This window comes from Mobula hypostoma, chromosome 3, assembly GCF_963921235.1.
Source record: "Mobula hypostoma chromosome 3, sMobHyp1.1, whole genome shotgun sequence".
Lineage (NCBI taxonomy): Eukaryota > Metazoa > Chordata > Chondrichthyes > Myliobatiformes > Myliobatidae > Mobula > Mobula hypostoma.
In genome coordinates this window covers 116323043-116346754 of record NC_086099.1, presented here as the reverse complement: position 1 = coordinate 116346754, position 23712 = coordinate 116323043, and the positions used below count along the sequence as shown (strand labels likewise).

General features: G+C 44.4%; 1 non-coding gene across 1 annotated transcript; it reads left to right on the top strand.

Moving 5' to 3' along the window:
- The first annotated feature begins 6537 nt into the window (after positions 1 to 6537).
- On the top strand, positions 6538 to 6609 carry trnah-gug (transfer RNA histidin (anticodon GUG)). The gene has a single exon. It is a non-coding gene; the product is annotated as a tRNA-His (tRNA).
- The last annotated feature ends 17103 nt before the right edge of the window (positions 6610 to 23712 follow it).

Here is a 23712-nt window from a genome sequence, read left to right as displayed (position 1 = left end):
CATTGTAAGGATCCGGTATTAATTGTATCAATTTTGCGCGTGGTTCGGAGTACCAATACAAATCCGATAATATGACACGTTGGTCCTATATGCGAACTCAATCGCCATCTCCAGGAACGTGTTATAGGACTACCCACCATAGTTGCGGTTCATCACTGTTGCCGTCAGCATCCACCACGTTGCCATTCTGCAATGCAGGAAAACACACACGGACTCTCCCCAGGTTAAACTTTGGGTATTTAGACATAGATCAATCTTGTTAGCAAAAACAGCAACTTTTAAGATTGCTTCCCAAATCTTCCGGTCTTCTAAAATATATCCACCAATATGCATTTTCCTCAAATTCCGATTTCTCTCGGAAATGTAGACATCTCATATCCGGAACAAAGAGGATCAGAGTTTCACCACGTTAACACGGATTCCACGTGTTAATCCGATTTAATTGAAAATAGATAAAGAAGTGTAACGCTCGCTTCGTCTAGCAGTTTAATCTAGGGGTGATAAACCCCCTTCTCGGCCGAACTTGATAAATCTCGTTTGGGTGGATGCTGCGCGATGTGTCCCCTGTTTCAAATTAGTTCCTAGAAATAATCACTGATTTCAGTTCAGCGTTCAATACCACCATCCCGTCGAGACTAGTGGAGAAATTGTCGCTGCTTGGCCTTAGCACTGCCACGTGACGCTGGACTCTGGATTTCTTGCCAGAGAGACCACAGTCAGTCAGTTTTGGCAGGAACATCCCTGACTCCATCACACTGAGCACTGGGGCCCCACAAGGCTGTGTGCTAGGCCCATTGCTGTTTACACTCCTAACACAAGACTGTGCAGCCAGATTCAAGGAGAACCTGATCATTAGATTTGCAGATGATACCACAATGGTGGGGCTCATCAGCAAATATGATGAAACAATGTACAGGGAGGAGGGCAAACACCTAGAGAGCTGGTGGAGGGATAACAACTTGATGCTTAATGTCACCAAAACCTAGGAGATGATGGTCGATTTCAGACGGTCTCAGCCTAAGCACACACCCCTCAGCATCAGCGGCTCCACAGTGGAGAAAGTGGAAAACATCAAGTTCCTTGGGGTGCAGATCTAGGACAATCTCACCTGGTCCAGGAACACCACTGGGATTGTGAAACGGGCCCAGCAGAGATTGCACTTTCTGAGGAAGCTTAAACAAGCATCACTCCCCACTAACATCTTAACTACATTCTACAGAGGCGTGGTTGAGAGTGTGCTGACCTTTTGCATCACAACCTGGTACTCCAGCTGCAGTGCTGTCGACAAAACAGCCTTGCAGAGGGTGGTTAGGGGAGCAAAGAAGGTTATTGGGGTCTCCCTACCTTCTGTCCAAGACCTCTTTCAGAGTGGATGCCTCCAGAAGACACGGTACATCATTAAAGACCCCTCACACCCTCTCCATGAACTGTTTGTTCTTCTGCCATCAGGCAAACGTCACAGGAGCATCAAAACTAAAACCACAAGGCTACTAAACAGCTTCCTCCCACAGGCAGTCAGACTGCTAAATAGCTGCTCTACCTGACTCTGCTTTGGACCCTTTTAGCCTGCACTGGACACTTATAACTTGATTTTAACTAACATGTGGCTGTTGTCTTTTACTATTTATTGTTATGTTTATTATTTAGTGTTGCGTTTGTTATGTTCTGATTACACTGCTCCTGAGAAACGCTGTCTCATTCTGCCCTGCAGAGCTGATGTACGGTTAGAATGACAATAAGGTTTTTTGAATCTTTGAATCTTTGAACCTTTAATGAACACTACACAATATGCGGTTGAACGATTAAGATTTATAACTCTTACTTTGACTGTGTGTTTACTTGGGAAACAAAGTATAAAGGAAAAAAGCGCCGATCTTATTAAACAGTCGGTGCACAAATCGTTGGAGCTCACTCAGCAAGAGCTTCCTTCGACCATTCGATCTCTTTCGGACGTCGCCGAGCCCTGGACTCCTACCTGGAGTCCACCCGGTCGGGCGGCCCACCGACTCCCTCAAGTTGCGTCTCCTATCTTCATTCCCCTCGCGCCTTCTGACAAAAGCCTGCGAAACCGACAGCTTCCAGACACACAAGAAAGAATAACATTTCTCCCGTTAGATATCCACCCGATATCTCCACTTATAACCCAAATATTGCTGCTACAGAGAAACCATTACCTCAGCAGTTAACATTACAGAGAAGCCCTTACGGAAGCAAAAACAGAAAAGGCAACCAAACACCCATGCTTGTACTTTTGTTCCTTCAAAACCTTTGCAAGTAACAGCAAGACTTTAAATAAACTGTTAATTTCACCTTGACAGTACTTTACATATTTGCAAAGAACAAAGTCAAACAAAAGAAGAATCACAAAACCTCTTCTCCATTCTTCGAACGGGACAATTAACGATTAATAAATATGTTAACACTTTACGCCACAGACCGCTCTCCTAAACACTCCACCATTCACCTCACATGTTCAATGCAACTTCGATTTAAATAATGTACCTGCCTCAGCCACTGCCTTTAGAAATTGATCCACAGCTTTACAACCCTGTGTTTAAAATTTGACCCTCACGTACTTATCCACCTTTTAGTCCTAGCGTTAGAAGAGAGCAGTCCATTTAGCTTTCTCTGGATAGAACATAGAACATAGAACATAGAATAGCACAGCACAGTACAGGTTCTTCGGCCCACAATGTTGTGCCGATCCTCAAACCCTGCCTCCCATATAAGGCCCCAACTCAAATTCCTCCATATACCTGTCTAGTAGTCTCTTAAACTTCACCAGTGTATCTGCCTCTACCACTGACTCAGGCAGTGCATTCCACGCACCAACCACTCTCGGAGTAAAAAACCTTCCTCTAATATCCCCCTTGCACTTCTCACCCCTTACCTTAAAGCCATGTCCTCTTGTATTGAGCAGTGGAGCACTGGGGAAGAGGCGCTGGCTGTCCACTCTATCTATTCCTCTTATTATCTTGTACACCTCTATCATGTCTCCTCTTATCCCCCATCTTCCCAAAGAGTAAAGCCCTAGCTCCCTTAATCTCTAATCATTATACATACTCTCTAAACCTGGCAGCATCCTGGTAAATCTCCTCTGTACCCTTTCCAATGCTACCACATCCTTCCTATAGTGAGGCGACCAGAACTGAACACCGCACTCCAAGTGCGGCCTAACTGGAGTTTTATAGAGCTGCATCAGTACATCGCGACTGTTAAACTCTATCGTTCGACTTACGAAAGCTTACACCCCATAAGCTTTCTTAGCTACCCTATCCACCTGTGAGGCAACGTTCAGGGATCTGTGGACGTGTACCCCCAGATCCCTCTGCTCCTCCACACTACCAAGTATCCTGCCATTTTCTTTGTACTCTGCCTTGGAGTTTGCCCTTCCAAAGTGTACCACCTCACACTTCTCCGAGTTGAACTCCATCTGTCACTTCTCAGCCCACTTCTGCATCCTATCAATGTCTCTCTGCAATCTTTGAGAATTCTCTACACTATCTACAACACTACCAACCTTCCTACTGCCTGTGTCCCTTTTTAATTTATACACTTCTTGACATCACCCCTCACTCTACCACATCACTACTTCCTTGATTCTTTTTCTTTTCGGTGACTTTCTTACAATTGAGCACAGACGAAACTAATCAGTGAATCCTCGTTTTTCTTCTATGGATTCATATTTAAGGTCAACGTTAGTCTTTAATGGGAAATATTATTTCACTGATAATCTTTTCCCGTTTAACTTATGAATAGAACCTCCTAGGAGTGTTAGTTACATTGCCTGCCAAACTTATGTATTAACGACTTGTTTACGCTCAGGAGCGATTGTTCAAATCGTCAGGCTTTTCCTTGATCCCAGCTCTCCATACGAGCCATGGGATTCCACCTGTTTCCTAATTAGATCCTCATTATGCCCCAGTGGGCATTGCCTTCCACTGCAACAGGAACATTTCACCTTGATTATATTCAGCACATTGCATAGGTAAGTGTGTAGTTTATGGGTAGATTGAGTGGGTATGCACATACACACGCTAAAGAAATGGTTATCAAGTAGGAATTTACGTTGTTGGCCAGATTGACCCTTGATACTAAATAAGGGGAGAACAATGCATGCCCCTGGTATACCGGATGATAATACATGAAAGCAAGCTAAAAATACTGATTTACGTAAATGCAATCAATTACCTTGTCTCTAAAAATGTTGTTCACATTGTCTGATTGTAAGCAAAATAGCATGCATTTTCCCTGGGGAGGCAGAGCTGACTGTTGAAGGCCACCCAGTTATGGTATGGGCAGGTGTGAAGGATGTAGGTTGGTTTATTACATGACCAGACTTGGAGTTGGACCACGTTGGGTGTCATGGTCCGGTCAGTGAAGTCTGTATTCCGGTTCACAGTCCGGTCCTTAGTTCCTAATTCCAGGCTCTGGTTTTCTCCAGTTTCTGTTGTGGGCACATGATTCTCGTTTTTGGGCTGAGATATAAATACCTCTGCAAACCAGAAATTCGCTGCTGGACTGTCTTGTTCCCCTCCCTGTCTTCTCCCCCCTCTCCTGACTCTCTGCCTGGATACCTCGCCTGACTCACTGCGTGGATACCTCGCCTGACTCTCTGCCTTGATACCTCGCCTGCATCACTGTCGGGTTCAATCGCCAATGCAGAGATGGAACTGTCTGTCGTTCTTCGGTGTTTGTCTCTTCTTGTCCTCGCCTTCGTGGGATAAGACAGGCCGTTCTGCCGTTGCCTCAGGGGGATCTGTCTTGTCTTGTCCTTGCTTCTGTGGTGTAAGTCAGGCCGTTCTGCTGTTGCCCTGCAGGGGGATCTGTCTTGTCCTGGCCTCCGTGGGTTAACTCAGACCGTTCTACCGTTGCCCTGCGGGGGGATCTGCCTTGTTTTGTCCTTGCCTCCATAGGGTAAGTCAGACCGTTCTGCTGTTGCTCTGAGGGGGATCTGTCCTGTCTTGTCCTCACCTCCGTGGGGTAAGTCAGGCCGCTCTGCCGTTGTCCTGCGGGGGACCTGTCTTGTCTCGTCTTTTTCTTTGCCTCCGTGGGGTAACTCCTGCCGTTCTGGCGTTACCCGATGGATTGTTCTGACCCACCTTAGTGTGGAAATGAAGTTGAGTCCCGGCTTTTCTAAGTCCCGGCTTTATGTCTATGTACTGTACTGCCTCATGTAGGTGTCGTGTTGAAGATAAGTCCCGGCTTTTCGAAGTATACGTCCCGGCTCCATGTTAATGTACAGTTCCCAGTCTGTCTCCGAGCTCCAGCCTCCGCATTCCAAGCCTCAAGACCCCAAGCCTGTCTCCAAGCCTCAACCCTCAAGACCCCAAGCCTGTCTCCAAGCCTCAAGCCTCAAGACCCCAAGTCTTTCTCCAAGCCTCAAGCCTCAAGACCACAGACTCCAGTCCTGTAGTCATGTCATGTCCATGCCTGGTTCTGGGGCCCGAACCCGAAGCAAGACCCAGGTTCTGGGTACTTGTCCAGTCTCTGGCTCGGGATCCAAGCCCAAATCTGCGTTCTTGTCCCTGCTCCTTGTCTGTATCTTGTCACTTCCCTACTCTAGCCAAGTCCTGTTCTTTGTACTTCAGTGTCTGTGTCTTGCATTTGGGTCCGCTACCACTGTGACATTGGGATCGTGTAAGTGTCGGATTGGATGCTTTTCCCCTTCCAGCTGGGCTGGGAGGTGGCGATAGAACTATAAAGGTGGGAAAGTGCTTTCTTGCGCAGACCACTCGCCTGGGTCCTACCTTCGGGCCGAGCATCTGAACTGGAGTCGAAGACCTCCATCCTAGCCAGTGCACGGTCGATCGCTTGCTTCAGGGACCACGCAGACGTTACTAAGTATACTCAGCGGTGTAGACTACTAGGGTTTGCTTAAGTTCGCCCTACCTATTAGTGGTGTAGGTAGTGTACAATATAAAGCATTTCTAACATCTCTCTATTTTCTTCTCTGTATAAACAATAAAGTGAGTCTCGTAGGAGCTACCGAGCTTGGGTACGTTTGCTCAAGCGAATCCAAAGTTGCAGCATTCACTTGTTACGGTTACACTTATTTGGTATCAGCTTTTGTACAACACACATCCAACATTCTCTTGCCTCCGTTCTTTAGCCCCAGTTCTTCCCCATTAACTACTCCCAATGATTCATTAACCATTTTGTTGACAGACGATTTTCATGGTCACAGACTTGATACAGAAAAAAAAACTCGTCCTTTCCATTGGCTGCACCGTCCTACTGAATTCGTTCAGATGCTTGTTTTATTTTCCCATGGCCACTCCGTTTTTTTCCCCCTATCAAAAACATCTCGGTCATCTTCACACACTTCTTTTCACACTTCTTAAGCTCTGCGTGCGGATCATGTACATGAAGTGTAGACACTGTTTCTCCTGTCACAGTAGCGGCTGGTCTGTTGGGTATTTCCAGTACTTTATGCATACGACTCTGCAGAAACGCCGCCAGGCACTGACAGTCATTGACTGAGTCACAACGGTGCCAGAGGGTTTCACAGCAGAAATCACACAGCTGAAGTGTGTAGCCGTGATCGTATAGTGGTTAGTACTCTGCGTTGTGGCCGCAGTAACCTCGGTTCGAATCCGAGTCACGGCACACCGGTGATCACACATTTAACTTGCCTCACCTGCAAATTAAATGTTTTTCTTTTGCTGAATTTCCATCTGTCACTACTCCCAGGAAATTTTTTCTCCTGTGTCACCAGTAGTTTTCCCTTGGATACACTACCACTCTCACTAATACATTTGGAGATTAACTTTCTCGATTGATCAGCAAACTCGGAACTTAAACGAGCTCTGATCGACCTCGGGGCCAAGGAATACAAGAGACAGAAAGCCGCATTGACTGAGGAAAAGCGCAGGATCTCCACTCTCTGGTCCAGGCACTGCCATTCCCCGCGGCCACAGTGTCTGTGATATCCGGGAGGAAAAATAAAATGATGTGCATTTGTAATAGCAGCTTGGAGTAAAGGTAATAAGATAATATTTTTCTATTTATTCACTAGTCTCACTCTTTCTCTCTCTGAGGCTAGCTGCCGTTGTCCAAAACCAGCTAGATTTAATTTCGTTGACAACACCACTGCTGTTCGCCAAAGCAAAGGTGGTAATGAATCAGTAGAAAGGAGGAAATTTGAAAATCTGGCTGAGTGACGCCACACCAACCTATCACCTAATGTCAGCACGACCAAGGAGAAGACTACTGACTTCAAGAAGAGGAAACTAGAGGTTCATAAGCCGGTGCACATCGAGAAATTGGAGCTGGAGAGGGTCACCAAAGTTAAATTACTTGTATTATCATTTCAGTGGTTTGTGCTGAGCCCAGACCGTTTGTGTCAGCACGACAAATGCATAGCATAACCTCTATTAGAGGTTTGCGAAGAGTTTAGAAGAGCCTCTAAATGTTTGACAAACTGCTGCACGTGTGTGGTGGAGACTGTGCTAATTTTTTACATCACAGCCCAGTATGCAAACACCAATGTCTCTGAATGGATAATCAGAAAGAGTGTATATGAGGCTCAGGACCCACATCACCAGTTTCAGAAATAGTTATAACCCCAACCATCCGGATCTTGAACCATAGGCGATAACGTCACTCAACTTCACTCGGCTGATCACTGAACTGTTCCCAGAACCAATGTGTTTTATTTTCAAAGCTCTTTGAATCTACTTAATCTAACGAAAGCTTATGTCAATGCGTCTATGTCCTCTAAGGCTTAACTGCATTCAAATCGAACTATTGAATGGACCTGCTCAGCTGCAAAGTTGGGATTCATTTTCAAGCTACCGATCTTGTTCTCTTTTCTATTTAGATTAAAGAGTCTCGAAGACCATATCATTAATGAAAACCACTTACCGCGCTGATCAAAACGTCTTTGAGCTAATAGGTTAACAGATGACCAAGGAGCTAACTACATTTTACCCCAGTCTAGAGTGATGAGCACATCCGCACTTCTTAAAATGCTTCAGGGCCTGTAGGTCTTCCACGGCGGAGTTGGAGCAATGCCCTGAAAGCGAATGAACTGTACTGAGTGAAGAAGCCTATATCATGCATACAGAAAATATAGAGACACGTCCCTAAATTCGGTCTACTTCGTTTTATCTATACAGTCTGACTCGGAAGCATTTCTCTCTCTAGCAAATGAAGATACGTCATTGCAAGCTATGACATTAACTCTCCACTCCAGTTTCTAGATACTGCGAGGGCTCCGTGGCTTCACTGGTCAAAGCTCCTGTCTAGTAAACAAGAGTTCCTGGGTTCACCTCCCAGCGGAGCCATTTATTGTGTAGGGCGAACTGCCATGTGATGAGAGCTCGTTTCAGAAGCACCGTCAAATAAACTGTAAATTGCAAATCACAGAAAACAACCTCCAAAAAGGGAATGGAACAATAATACAATAGATATAAAAATGACATCCAAATCGTTGCAAGTGGAGTGGTGTCTGCGGGGCAAGAAACATGACTACGGTTCAAATACATGACATTTCTGACTAGATTGTTTACAATTTTTTAATTCCCGGGATGGCGGGACTGTCATATGCCGAAAGACTGGAGCGACTGGGCTTGTATACTCTGGAATTTAGAAGGCTGAGAGTGGATATTATTGAAACATATACGATTATTAAAGGATTAGACACGCTGCAGGCAGGAAGCATGTTGCCGCTGATGGGTGAGTCCAGAACCAAAGGCCACAGTTTCAGAATTCGGGGTAGGCCATTTAGAACGGAGTTGAGGAAAAACCTTTCCACCCAGAGAGTGGTGGATATATGGAATGCTCTGCCCCAGAAAGCTGTGGAAGCCAAGTCTCTGGATGCTTTCAAAAAAGAGATGGATGGAGCTCTTAAAGATAGTTGAATCAAAGGTTATGGCGATAAGGCAGGAACTGGATACTGACAGTGGATGATCAGCCATGATCACAGTGAATGTGGTGTTGGCTCGAAGGGCCGAATGGCCTACTCCTGCTCCTATTGTCTATTGTCCTTGTCTATTGTCTGTTGTCTATTCTCTATTTTTATAGCGTTTTTGCAGTGTACTGTTGCTTTATGGTGACTTTGGTTTGCAAAAGGCGGTCGTGACCTGCGTTACCAACGTGCTGAATAACGATTTGACACTGCATCTCAAAGGTTTTTCCTAAGCGAATACCGACTAGTTTGCAGTAAAACAACATTTAGATTTAAATACTTTTACACCCACGATGTTCGATGTATAGAGGCCACGAACCCTACGCATCCACAGCATCCCCAGCTCAAGCTGGGAGCTCTGAAGCTCCACAGTGATATCATTGACCCAGAAACCAATACTGAATCGTTTGCGACCCTCACATTGTATTCTGCAAAACACTTCGGAATTTATTTTAATATTACAACCAAAATCCCTGCAGAAAAGAAGGAATACGTTATCACACGATGAGACTGGTAAGATTCGAGCCAACACCTCCTTGGAGATTCGAGCATTAGTCCAATGATTTAGACCGCTCGGCTGTACTACTATATTTTCTTGTCATTATCCAATTGCGTTGATTAGTTGACCGCATTGATCTTGAAGGTGTTATACAATCAGCCTATGTCATGAAACATTCTTATAGATAAGTGTTTGAAGCTTGATGCATTTTTAAGTTTCCAACCCATTCCATATTTCATTAAAGCAGACCGGAGAGAAGAGTGGAACAGAGTTTCCTCTTCACACTGCTGGTTAACAGACAATGGCTTTCCATGTGTGAGTGCCAGGACGCCATTTATCGCGAGTGTTCTCAGTATGTGCATGGGACATGAGACTTAACTGATCACACTTCCTGAGGATGCGAAGAGTAAAATCACGCTAATCTATATATTCTGTAACGTATAGCAACCTTTGCACGACTACAGCAAGGTTTTCATTAAGATGACGTAATCTTAGCTTCCGCGGCGTAACATTGCAAATTAAAACGCTCACATTGGCAACATTTGTAGGATATTTGTACTTAGCTCCCTCTGGGATATTTAAAGCCGCTCTGAAATGGAACCACAAGTCTCCGATATTAGCAGACGCAATTGATATGAACTTGTTGTCTGACGTGCAGTTGCGCCGCAACGGAAACTTCCACCAGCACTCTTTTTTCTAGTTGCATTCTGACTCCGGGTTTTTAATTTAAAAGGAAATGAAGATTATCATCTTCAATCAGGATTTATGCGGGGATGAGATATCAGTTAAACTCGGCACTTCGTTGTGTTTCTGAGTGACAAATTCCGAGATGAATCGTAGAGTTGTTTCTTGAACTACAGGAATCGCACTCATCTATGAATATCAGCACCCGCCCTGTTGAGTCATTCAGTTACGTCATGGCTGATCAGATTGTCTGTCCAACTCCTAAATTCCACCAATCTTGTTTACATATCGCTATCTTTTGTTAATAATTTACTTTCATTTTATGAATAATCTTCTACAATTTCCCCTCCGCATCGTTACGGATGAATTAAGCGGACGACAATTGATGTGGACAAATGGAAGCATCTGCATGTCGTGTTGCAATTAGACTCTTGTACCACAGGGAATAACTTCACTCAACTTCATTTTGCCCCATCGTTGAAATGTTCCCACAACCTAACGACTCACTTCAACTCATGCTCTCGATATGTATTACTGATTTTTTATTTGTTTAATATCATTGCTTTCCGTGTGTTTTTTTGCATTTGCGAAGATCATTTCTGACTGCATTTATTATTGCACTGAATGCCGAGAAATTAGCGTCTCTGGTGGAATTCGACACCCAAAACCTTCTTGCTTATTATTTGATCATTCAGTAGTAAAAGGTTATCACGCTGACCATTGTGCCACAAAGCTGACAGTAACGCTCGTTAATGCAGGAAGATAAAATTGCTGAAGAGAAAATTGCAAATTGCAGTTTATAAACAACAAACTCACTTGCGCTCTCCCTTTCATTCTTTCACTGTTACATGCTCAAGGAGATCAGTTTTTTTTTTCTGAGAATACTGTAATGGTCTTTTGGAGGTCACCTGATGTGATTTTCCCGCCGATGTGAGGTCACGTGATGACATATGCCCTGTGACTATATAAGGGTCTTTGGGTTTTTGAGTTTGTAGATTTCCAGGTGGAAGGTGTTCGGTTGCGTGTTTGTTTTTGCGACGCAGTTTCATTTTTAAGACGGAAGGTGCGTCCTCTTACAAGATAGTGTATTTGAACTGGAAATTTGTGCCTGGAAGTCCCAATTTACTCAATTCCCACAGTTTTGAAGGGAGAGTGAAGAATTCATCGAAGTGAAGGATCGTGAGAAGTCGGTTGGCAGTTTAATAAAGGATCGACCTTATTGAGTCTTCGTGGGAGAGAACCTGCATTGAGATAACTCTTGCAATAGCGCGATGAGTTCATGCAAAAAGGCTCTCTCTCTGAAACGAAATTAAGGTCAGTCGATTTAAACTGTTTAATTTCGGCATCGGGAATCCTGTGGACAGAACCAGCAGTAAAGGTGCGTCGGTGAAGAATCCTTCTCCAGAGAAGTCTCTCCCGATTGAATGTGTATAACTGTTGGACTTCCGAAGTTATCGCTTTAAGAACTATATCTGACTGTATCGCTTTAAGAACTGTTTTCGCATTTAACGCTTTAAGAACCAGAGTCGTGTGGAGTTGATGAACGGCTGCGTATAAGCTTAACCTCCGGTTAAAGTTTTCCTTTGTTTTTTTTTCTTATCGTTTATCCGTGTTTAATAAATGTTTGGTTGTTTTTATAAAACCAGTCTCGATTAATATTTATTGTTGCCGGTTACGTAACATCACGGAGGAAGAGACAAAACTACTCCCACAGTTCTCATCCAGCTGCAGCACCAGTTCCTAAAAACGGTTCAGAAACAATTGGACCGCATGGATTTCATACGACGCAACAGCATTTTTCAGTTTGACCAGAATAAGTCTTGTGGCTTTCCCATTCGATAGGAGGCGTCACGATGCAGATCTTCCCCAGTACGTGTAACGTACCAAGGAAGATCCCATGAGCAGTTTTCCCTCGGAGCTCCGTGGCTGCAACTGCTTTCTGCACGCTGATGGCAGAATTTGGGATTTCTTACAAATTCCGCTGGGAGTTAATTAAAAATAAAATGTCGCAACAGAGTCAACGAGTTGCTGGTGGAATGACCTATCAGGAAAACTTGAGCAGATTGATCTCTGTGGGATTTATTAGTTCAGGGAACCGACAGAAGTTTCGATAGACGAGAACAGGATATTCTCAGTTTGAAGGTTCGAGCCGAGTTTCCTAGTTAGGGAGAATTTCATCGAGACTGTTCCATTCTTCAGCTGGAAGGTGAACATCCAAAGGTGGTTGTCCACGTCGGTACCAGTGAGATGGTTAGTAAAGGTGACGAGGTCTGCAAACTGAGTTCTGGGAGCTAATGCGGACTAAAAGGACAAAACCTCTCGGGTGGTGGTTTCGAGATTGATACCCGTATCACGTGCTAGTGAGGCTAGAAATGAGAAGTTAATACAATTTAGGACGTGACGAAGATGCAGCAGGAGGTTGTGGTTTCCGTCCATCCTTCAGGCTGATGAACCCCTCTGGAAAATAAAATTGGAGCCAGATTGTAATACCAAAGGGCCATCAGGGATTGTTGTGTCCTCTGGTTTGCAGCAGCGGCTGTAAACATCGCGAGAGTTCGTTTTTGCAGTTTAAACACAGCTCGAGTTGCTTTCGGAACATTTCGGTGGGCGAAGGTTTTAAGTAAGTTTCAAGCAAGTTTTTCGCTTTTGTTAGTACATAGCTGGTATGCTAAGAATGGACCCAGAGTTAGTTGTATGCTCCTTGTGCGATATGTGGGGAATTTGGGAGAACTCCAGCTCCCTGATAACTGCTTCTGCGCTAAGTGCAACGAGCTGCAGGTTCTGAGAGACAGTGTTGAGGAACTGTAACCGCAGCTGGATGACCTTTGTCTCATCTGAGTGTAGTCAGTAAGTTTCAGGAGCAGGTATCTGGGTAACTGTCAGCAGAAAGAAAGGTAATAGGCAGCCTGTGCATAGTATTCCTGTGGTCGTTCCCCACAATAATAGGTATTTTCAGCTTTGGATAATGTGAGGTTGGGGTGGTGAATGGATGATCTACCAGGCGGAAGTCGTAGCGACCTGATCTCTGGCACTGAATCGATCTCCGTGGCTCAGAAGGGAAGGAGAAGAAGAGGTGTGTAGTACTGATAAAAGGTTTCGTAATTAACGCACCGACAACAGATTCTGTGGACCTGAAAGAGACACCCGGATGGAATATAGGCTCCAAAGGGCCAGGGTCAGAAATATCTCTGATCAGATTCACAGCATTCCAAAGGAGGAGGGTAAACAACCAGATGTCACTTACAGAGCAACGATACAGGTACGAAAAGGCAGGGTGTCCTGAAGGGAAAACATAGAGAGTTCGGAACTCCAGGGTAGGAATTTTGATGCCACAGGCCAGTGAGAATAAGAACAGAATAGACTGGCAGATGAATACGTGGCTGAAGATTTGGTGAGGGGACAGGGTTTCAGATTTCTTGAACATTGGGAAGTCTTCTGGGGAAGGTATAATTGTACGAAAAGGACGGGTTACACCTGATCCCGAAGGGAACCAATAGCCCTGTAAACAGGTTTGCTAGAGCTATTGAGATTCAGCAGAGGGACGAGAACCGGAGTGATAGGGCAAAGGATGGTGCAGTTGGTAAACAACTTAATGCACCGTGGAGTGAGGCTGTGTAGAAGGACAAAACTGCAGCGAGGAGGATAGGATAAACTGTAACAGGGGACAAAATCGAAAAGGGTGGTGATTGTAGTACTGAAGTTATTATGGAGTCATAGGGACATAGAGAACTACAGCACAGAATGAGGCCCTTCGGCTCTTCTAGTCCGTGCCGAACCATTTAAACTGCATGATGCCATGGACCTGCACAGGGACCATAGCACTCCAGAACCCCATATTCATGCATCTATCCAAACTACGTCGAAACGTTGAAATCGAGTTCACATGCACCACTTGTGTAGGCAGCTCATTCCAGAATCTTACTTCCCTCTAAGTGACGAAGTTTTCGTTCACGTTCCGCTTAAACCTTTCACCTTTCACACTTAACCCATGATCTTTGGATGTAACTCTACTCAACCTCAGTGGCAAATCCATGCTTTCGTTTACCCTATCCATACCCCTAATAATTGTGTAACCCTCTGTCAAATCTTTTCTCATTCTTCTCAGTTCTAGGGAATAAAGTCCTAACATATTCAATCTTTCCTTTGAACTCAGGTCCTCCAGTCTCGGCAAAATCCTTGAAATTTTGCAATCTTATTTACCTCTTTCCTGAAGGTAGCTGACCGAAACTATACACAATGCTCCAAATGAGTCCTCACCAACATCTTATAAACTTCAACATTACATCCTATCTCCTGTACTCGATACATTGATTTATGAAGGCCAATCTGCCAAAAGCTTTCTTTAAGACCCTATCTACCTGTGACGCCACTCTCAACGAATTATGGACCTGTATTCCCAAATCTCTTTGTTCTACCACACTCCAAGTGCTCTGCCGTTCACTGTGTAAGACCTACTCTTGATGGTCCTATCGAAGTGCAACACCTCCACTTGTCTACATTAAATTCTATCGTGAAAATACTAACTAAGCACACCAAAGTGACTTCGAGTTTCGTTTTAAGAGTTTATTGACATGGTGTCATGGAGAATCTGCAGCAGTCTCCACCGCAAGCGGAACTCTGCTTTTAGGTTGTACAAAGCTCATATTTATACAGCAAGACAAACAACGTCACATAGCTTTATTTGGTATCCCACGGTTAGTACATGATCAATCGTTTAAAAGACACGTCAATTATCTCTTAACACGAGTCTAACAGTCCTCTTTGTTCCCTGTTATTAGGGCACATAATATCCCCCCAGGCACTTTCTCCCTCCTGGTTTCAGGGGCTTAGTATCTATTGGAGTTCCCTGTACTGTGCTTATCATCCAAGGTTATTCTCGACACGCATCAGTAGTCTTCAGCCCAGCTGTTCCACAACGGTCAAGTATTCTATCAGACACTAGTGTGCTAGTTTTAACCATTTCTACCACAAATTCCTTCTGCCAGATTATGCAGATTCCTCTGCAAGCCATGATAACCTTCCTCACTGTACACTACATCTCCAATCTTGGTGTCATCTGCTAATTTGCTGATCCAGTTAACCACATTATCATCGAGATAGGTGATACAGATGATCATCAGCAACAACGTTCCTAGCACCAATACCTGCTAACCACCAGTTACAGGTCTCCAGTCAGAGAGGTGACCTACTACCACCGTTCTCTGGCTTCTCACACAACGCCAATATCTAATCCAGTTTACTGCCTCATCTTGAATGTCAAACGACTAACCCTTCTTTACCAATACCCCGTGCGGGGTATTGTCATATGCCTTGCTAAGGTCAGTGTAGACAGCATCCACTGCCTTGCCTTCGACACAACATTTGCGAGTGAATTCCAGTCCACTAGCGGATCAGCAATTCTGAATTAGGTGTCATGTAACGGACAGATTTGATTAGGGACGTAATGGCAAAGTGACCCTTAAGGAGCCAGTAATCATAGTATAATAGAATTCACCCTGAATTTTAAGAAGAAGAAACTAAAATGAAATATATCAATATCACAATGTACAGTGGAGTTAGTCAATGTTGATTGGGAGGGCACATGAGCAAGATGATAACTAAAAAGGTCATAAAGAGAGAAAAGATGAAATAGGAATGTATGCTATCCAATAACATAAAAGGTGATACATTATTTCCTGATACATGAAGTGCAAAAGAAAGACGAGAATGGATATCAGAGCGCTGAAAAATGACGCTTGAGAGGTAGTAATGGGGGATATAGAAATGGCAGGAAACTTAGTAAGTATTTTGCGCTGGTGTTGACTGTGGAAAACAGCACCAACATGCCAGAAATGCGACAGTGTCAGGGGGCAGAAGTGAGTTTCGTTGCTGTGACAAAGGCGAAGGTATTGTGAAGCTGAAAATTCTGAAGCTAGATAAGTAACCTGGGTGGCATGGACTATACCCCGGGGTTCTGAAAAAAATAGCTGAAGAGATTGTGACCACTTTAGAAACATAGAAACATAGAAAATAGGTGCAGGAGTAGGCCATTCGGCCCTTCGAGCCTGCACCGCCATTTATTATGATCATGGCTGATCATCCAACTCAGAACCCAGCCTTCCCTCCATACTCCCTGACCCCTGTAGCCACAAGGGCCATATCTAACTCCCTCTTAAACATAGCCAATGAACTGGCCTCAACAGTTTACTGTGGCAGAGAATTCCACAGATTCACCACTCTCTGTGTGAAGAAGTTTTTCCTAATCTCGGTCCTAAAAGGCTTCCCCTCTATCCTCAAACTGTGACCCCTCGTTCTGGACCTCCCCAACATCGGGAACAATCTTCCCGCATCTAGCCTGTCCAATCCCTTTAGGATCTTATACGTTTCAATCAGATCCCCCCTCAATCTTCTAAATTCCAACGAGTACAAGCCCAGTTCATCCAGTCTTTCTTCATATGAAAGACCTGCCATCCCAGGAATCAATCTGGTGAACCTTCTTTGTACTCCCTCTATGGCAAAGATGTCTTTCCTCAGATTAGGAGACCAAAACTGCACACAATACTCCAGGTGTGGTCTCACCAAGGCCTTGTACAACTGCAGTAGTACCTCCCTGCTCCTGTACTCGAATCCTCTCGCTATAAATGCCAGCATACCGTTCGCCTTTTTCACCGCCTGCTGTACCTGCATGCCCACTTTCAATGACTGGTGTATAATGACACCCAGGTCTCGTTGCACCTCCCCTTTTCCTAATCGGCCACCATTCAGATAATAATCTGTTTTCCTATTTTTGCCACCAAAGTGGATAACTTCACATTTATCCACATTAAATTGCATCTGCCATGAGTTTGCCCACTCACCCAACCTATCGAAGTCACCCTGCATCCTCTTAGCATCCTCCTCACTGCTAACACTGCCACCCAGCTTCGTGTCATCCGCAAACTTGGAGATGCTGCATTTAATTCCCTCATCCAAGTCATTAATATATATTGTAAACAACTGGGGTCCCAGCACTGAGCCTTGCGGTACCCCACTAGTCATCGCCTGCCATTCTGAACAGGTCCCGTTTATTCCCACTCTTTGCTTCCTGTCTGCTAACCAATTCTCCACCCACACCAATACCTTACCCCCAATACCGTGTGCTTTAAGTTTGCACACTAATCTCCTGTGTGGGACCTTGTCAAAAGCCTTTTGAAAATCCAAATATACCACATCCACTGGTTCTCCCCTATCCACTCTACTAGTTACATCCTCAAAAAATTCTATGAGATTCGTCAGACATGATTTTCCTTTCACAAATCCATGCTGACTTTGTCCGATCATTTCACCGCTTTCCAAATGTGCTGTTATCACATCCTTGATAACTGACTCCACCAGTTTCCCCACCACCGACGTTAGGCTAACCGGCCTATAATTCCCCGGTTTCTCTCTCCCTCCTTTTTTAAAAAGTGGGGTTACATTAGCCACCCTCCAATCCTCAGGAACTAGTCCAGAATCTAACGAGTTTTGTAAAATTATCACTAATGCATCCACTATTTCTTGGGCTACTTCCTTAAGCACTCTGGGATGCAGACCATCTGGCTCTGGGGATTTATCTGCCTTCAATCCCTTCAATTTACCTAACACCACTTCCCTACTAACATGTATTTCACTCAGTTCCTCCATCTCACTGGACCCTCTGTCCCTTACTGTTTCTGGAAGATTATTTATGTCCTCCTTAGTGAAGACAGAACCAAAGTAATTATTCAATTGGTCTGCCATGTCCTTGCTCCCCATAATCAATTCACCTGTTTCTGTCTGCAGGGGACCTACATTTGTCTTTATCAGTCTTTTCCTTTTTACATATCTATAAAAGCTTTTACAGTCCGTTTTTATGTTCTCTGCCAGTTTTCTCTCATAATCTTTAGTAATGATCTTTCAAAAATCACTGGTTTCGAAGCACTGGGAAATTGCAGATGTCACTTAACTCTTGAAGAACATAGGGAGGCTGAAGAAAGGAAACTATCATCCAGTTAGACTGACGTCTGTAGTCGGAGAGATGTTGGGGCTATTATTGAGGATTCAGTGTACTTGAAGGCACATAACATATCAACAACTTCTTGCTCAATATAGGTAAGTCCAAAGAGTAGTTACTGATTCCAGGAGGAGGAAATCAAAGGACCATAAGCCAGTCCTCATTGGAGGATCAGAAGTGGAGAAGGTCAACAACATTAAGTTCCTCTGTGTTATTAGTTCGATGGACCTGTTGAACCATGCAAATAAGTGCAATTATGAAGAAACCACTGCAGCGCTTCTAAACAAGAAAGTATTGTTTAGGTAAGTATGTGATTTGTCATGGTCCGGTCCGTGAAGTCCGGGTTCTGGTTCACAGTCCGGTCCATGGACTCCGGCCTCCAGGTCTTCCGGATATCCCTTGTTTCAACTGGCCTTAATCATAGGCACCTGATGATCGTCTTGGGGCTGGGAATATAAATGGCCCTGGGTTCCAGTGTGGGTGCTGGTTCGTCTCGTCAGTATCCCGTCCTTGCCTCCATGGGATAAGTCAGGTCATCTTTGCCGTTACACTGCGGTTGGATCTGTCCCTTCCTGTCCTTGCCACCGTTGGGTAAGCCAGGCCGTCGTTTACGTTACCCTCAGGATGGACTGTTCCCTTCTCTTCACCTTTCTCCTGAAACCTTGCCTGAAGCCCTGCCTGTGTCCACACCTTCGCTAGGTAGGTCCGGCCGTTTGCCGCTACCTTGTGTTGGGATCCGTCTCTGTCCCCGCCTTCGCTAGGTACGACCAGCTGTTTGCCACTACATTGTGTTTGCAACCGTCTCTCTGGGTCCTGTTCCCAAGGAGGGGTCCTGCCTCTCTGTTCCGTGTACGAGTCCCGGCCCTAAGTCCTGTTCCCAGGGAGGGGTCCCGGCTTTGTGTTTCATATCCTTGTGTTCCTGTCTCTCTCAAGACCGAGTCTCTGTTTTCCTGTTCTGCCAAGACCAAGACTCTGTGTTCCTGTTCTGCCAAGACCAAGACTCTGTGCTCCTGCACTGCCAAGGCCAAGTCAAGGCTTCGGGGTCTCATACTGTCTTAGTGCCTCGCCCAGCCCAGGAGGACCTCGTTCTGCCCAGGAAAGCCTCGAAGAATCCAAGCGTCGTCCAGTCCTGTAGCCACGTCATGTCTTCGCCTAATTCTGGAGTCCGAGCCCGAATCAAGACACAGGTTCTGGGTCCTTTCCCACTCTGGCTCGGAGTCCAAGTCCTAGTTCCCAGTTCCTTGTCCTGGTCCCGCTTTCCAAGCCAAAGTCCTAGCCGAAGTCTGTGTTCCTATACTAACTCCTAGTTTGTGTTCTGTCCCGTCCCTAAGCCTAGTCCAGTCCAGTTCCTAGTCCTTCAGTGTCTGTGTCTTGCATTTGGGTCCACTCCCAGCGCACCCCATATGACATGATTAGTCTATACTCACAATGGGATTTTGAAAATTAAGATTTGGAAAAGGGTTATAATAACTGATTGAGTATTTGTTCTTTTGGAAAGTTTTTTTGAAACCTACTCACAATGCATTTCATAAAATGTAGACCCATAGTCAGAAATCAGGCCAGTACAATCTCCTAGAATGCAAATGGAGAATGTGCTTTAATCCAGCATATGTCTGGTAAAATTCAAATGTGCGTTCACTAAGATCATGGACTCAGTGAAACAGCAGCAATTCATTGCACGCCAAGTGAGGAAAATTGCAGGAATCAGATAATAACCATCAAGCTCCTACCGTCCATCCGACTATTCCTGCAAGGGAACATGAGTGCAAAAGTGATGGGCGTGGTAGGAGCACGTTAGCAGTAAAGTGTATGGCACATAATATTATGTAATGATGGGCTGATTTTCCACGCAAGATACTTACGGGAATAAATCTGCATAGAAATGTATTGGAGAAACAAGTGGGAAGGGGTCTGATGTTCGATGAAGAAATGAAGTTCCACAACGATGGAAGCCAGGAATTCTGTTCATCCTCCCTGATAAATGGCTGCGGACGTCAACAGCATCAACCAAACAACAGCAGAAGTCAGTTGATTTAAGACACCAGAGCAGAAGTAGGCCATTGAGTAATGGCCCCTGCCCCAGCCCTCTCTACCAGTTCCCATCGCCCTTTCCCTCTCTTACCTTATCTCCTTGCCTGTCCATCGTCTACCTCTGGTGCTCCCCCACCCCCACCCCCTTCTTTCTTCCATGGTCTTTTATTCCCATCTATCGGACTCCCCTTTCTCCAGCCCTCTATCTCTTTCTTTATTCAACTTCCCAGCTCTTTAGACCATCTCTCCCCCTCCCGGTTTCACATATCAGCTTGTGTGTTTTCCTCCCCCGCCTTTTAAATCTACTCCTCATCCTTTTTTCCCTTTTATTCGTCTAGTGAAGCTTTATGAGTGCAACTGACGAATAAGAAAGGTATGGTTACGTTAATGTTGCTATATAATAGACCACCCAACAGTCCGTGGCATTTAGAGGAACAAATTTCTTGAGAGATCGCAGACTGTTGCAAGAAGCATAAGGCTGTGATAGTCGGTGAGATTAACTTTCCACATATTAACGGCAACGCCCAGGCTGTAAAGGGATTAGATGGAGTTGAGTTTCCGAAACGTGTTTAGAAATATTTCCTTAATCAGTACGTGGAAGTCCTAACGAGACAGGGTGAAATACTATCAGGGAATAAGTCAGAGCAAGTCACAGAATTGTGTGTAGGGGGTACTTTACCTCTAGTGATCATAATACCATTAGTTTCAAGATAATAATGGAAAAGATAGGTCTTTAGATTCTAAATTTGACAAACCCAATTTCGAAGCTATCAGAGGAAATATAGCAAGTGTGGACTGGGACAGGCTGTTTTCTGGCAAACGTGCATTTGGTAAACAACAGGAATTCTGCAGATGCTGGAAATTCAAGCAACAAGCTAGTCCTGACGAAGGGTCGCGGCCTGAAACGTCGACTGCACCTCTTCCTAGAGATGCTGCCTGGCCTGCTGCGTTCACCAGCAACTTTGATGTGTGTTGCGTGCATTTGGTAAGGGAAAAGCCACCATATGTTTAATTTTGAGAGGACAAAGTTTCTCAGAATACAAGGCAGGGATATCAGAGTTAGAGAACATTGATTTTCGAGAGATTAAAGGCACTGCTTAAGAGAAGGCAGAGGGTGGTGGTGGAGGGAGTACATTCAGATCGGAGGATTGTGACTAGTGGTGTCCCACAAGGATCTGTTCTGGGACCTCTACTTTTCGTGATTTTTATTAACGACCTGGATGTGGGGGTAGAAGGGTGGGTTGGCAAGTTTGCAGACGACACAAAGGTTGGTGGTGTTGTAGATAGTGTAGAGGATTGTCAAAGATTGCAGAGGGACAGTGATAGGATGCAGAAGTGGGCTGAGAAGTGGCAGACGGAGTTCAACCCGGAGAACTGTGAGGTAGTACACTTTGGAAGGACAAACTCTAAGGCAGAGTACAAAGTAAATGGCAGGATACTTGGTAGTGTGGAGGAGCAGAGGGATTTCGGGGTACATGTCCACAGATCCCTAAAAGTTGCCTCACAGGTTGATAGGGTAGTTAAGAAAGCTTATGGGGTGTTAGCTTTCATAAGTCGAGGGATATATTTTAAGAGTCGCGATGTAATGATGCAGCTCTATAAAACTCTGGTTAGGCCACACTTGGAGTATTGTGTCCAGTTCTGGTCACCTCACTGTAGGAAGGATGTGGAAGCATTGGAAAGGGTACAGAGGAGATCTACTGGGATGCTGCCAGGTTTAGAGAGTATGCATTGTGATCAGAGATTACGGGAACTAGGGCTTTACTCTTTGGAGAGAAGGAGGATGAGAGGAACATGATAGAGGTGTACAAGATAATAAGAGGAATAGATAGAGTGGATAGCCAGCGCCTCTTCCCCAGTGCTCCACTGCTCTATACAAGAGGACATGGCTTTAAGGTAAGGGGTGCGAAGTGCAAGGGGGATATTAGAAGAAGGTTTTTTACTCCGAGAGTGGTTGGTGCGTGGAATGCACTGCCTGAGTCAGTGGTAGAGGCAGATACACTAGTGAAGTTTAAGAGAATTCTAGAAGTATATGGAGGAATTTGAGTTGGGGCCTTATATGGGAGGCAGGGTTTGAGGGTCGGCACAACATTGTGGGCTGAAGGGCCTGTACTGTGCTGTACTATTCTATGTTCTATGTTCTATGTTCTATGTAGAAAAAAAAGATGTGCAATCCAGGTATAGGCGGGTAGGAACAAATAAGGTACGTGAAGAATATAAGAAATGCAAGAGAATACAAGAAAAAAAAATAAGAAGGGCTAAAGGAAGGAAGGGAGTTTCTATCGCAGACAAATGAAAGAGAATCCTAAGGGCTTCTACAGATATGTTAAGAACAATAAGATTGCGAGGACGATTTGTTCCTGTGGAAGATCAGGATGGTATTCTATGCTTAAAGCCAATATAGATAGTCAATGGAGTTTTTGCATTCGCATTGAGATGGACACTGAGTCTATTGAAGTAAAGTAAAGTGACAGCGAAGTCATGAACCCTATCCAGACTACAAAGGAGGAGGAGTTTGGTGTCTTGGGGCAATTAGTGCATACAAATCCCCAGAGCCTGACAAAGTGTTCCCCCGGACCCCGTGGCAGGCTAGTTCAAAGACCTAGAAACTAGCTGAGATATTTAAATCTTCCTTCCCGGCTGTTGAGGTACCAGAGGATTGGAGGATAGCTAATGTTGGTAAGAATAAACCAGGAAATTATAGACCGGTGAACCTGACATCAGTAGTGGCATAATTATTGAAAGGTTACCCAAAGGACCAGATAAATGAATATTGGTAAAGTCAGAGAGTGATTAAGGGTAGTCAGCATTTTTTGAGCATGTATATCATGTTGGCGCAATCGTAAGCAGGAGTCGGCAACCTTTTTTTGCATCTGTAGGCCGGATCGCGCATTAAAGAGCGGACCGTGGGCCAGATAAATGCAATAAAAAACTTGAAATACGGGAATTACCCATTTAAATACATCTAGTTATGTTTTGCCTCAAGTTAATGAATAACGCATGCTGGAAAATCATTTGTGCTTAACTAAGGATGCCAATTAGTATTTAAAGAACTCAGTTTAGTTGCAATTTATTTCAATCAAGGCGTCTTTTGAATCTATTAATAGGACACAAAGAATCTTTAAACATAAAGCGTATGGACATGATGCATTGAATAGTGGTAAATTAAGTATAATAAAAAAGAAATGTTAATGCAAGCAGTCGATAAATCAATGTGAAACTTGATGCTGTTTGTTGCTTGGAAGCTTCTCAATATTGGGTGTCAGACTTGTTGATTCCAAGAGCAAGACATTATCCAGATAGGCATCAGTCAGTCTTGTTATCAAATGGTGCTTAGTGTGTTTCATTTTTGAAAATAATTGCTCACACAGATAAGTGATGCCAAACAATGATCCCATTTTTTTGCACGGTCCACTAAGTTAGGATACTTCCCACTTGGATGAATGTATCTTCTATAGAAGTCAAGCACTGACACATCTTCAGAATGAAATTTTCGATCTCAATATGTCGTCACACTGCAGCTCAATCAATTCTATTTGAAAATTTTCTGATTCAGTGTCCACATCCACATCAAATGTAGCAGCAAACAGCTTGAAC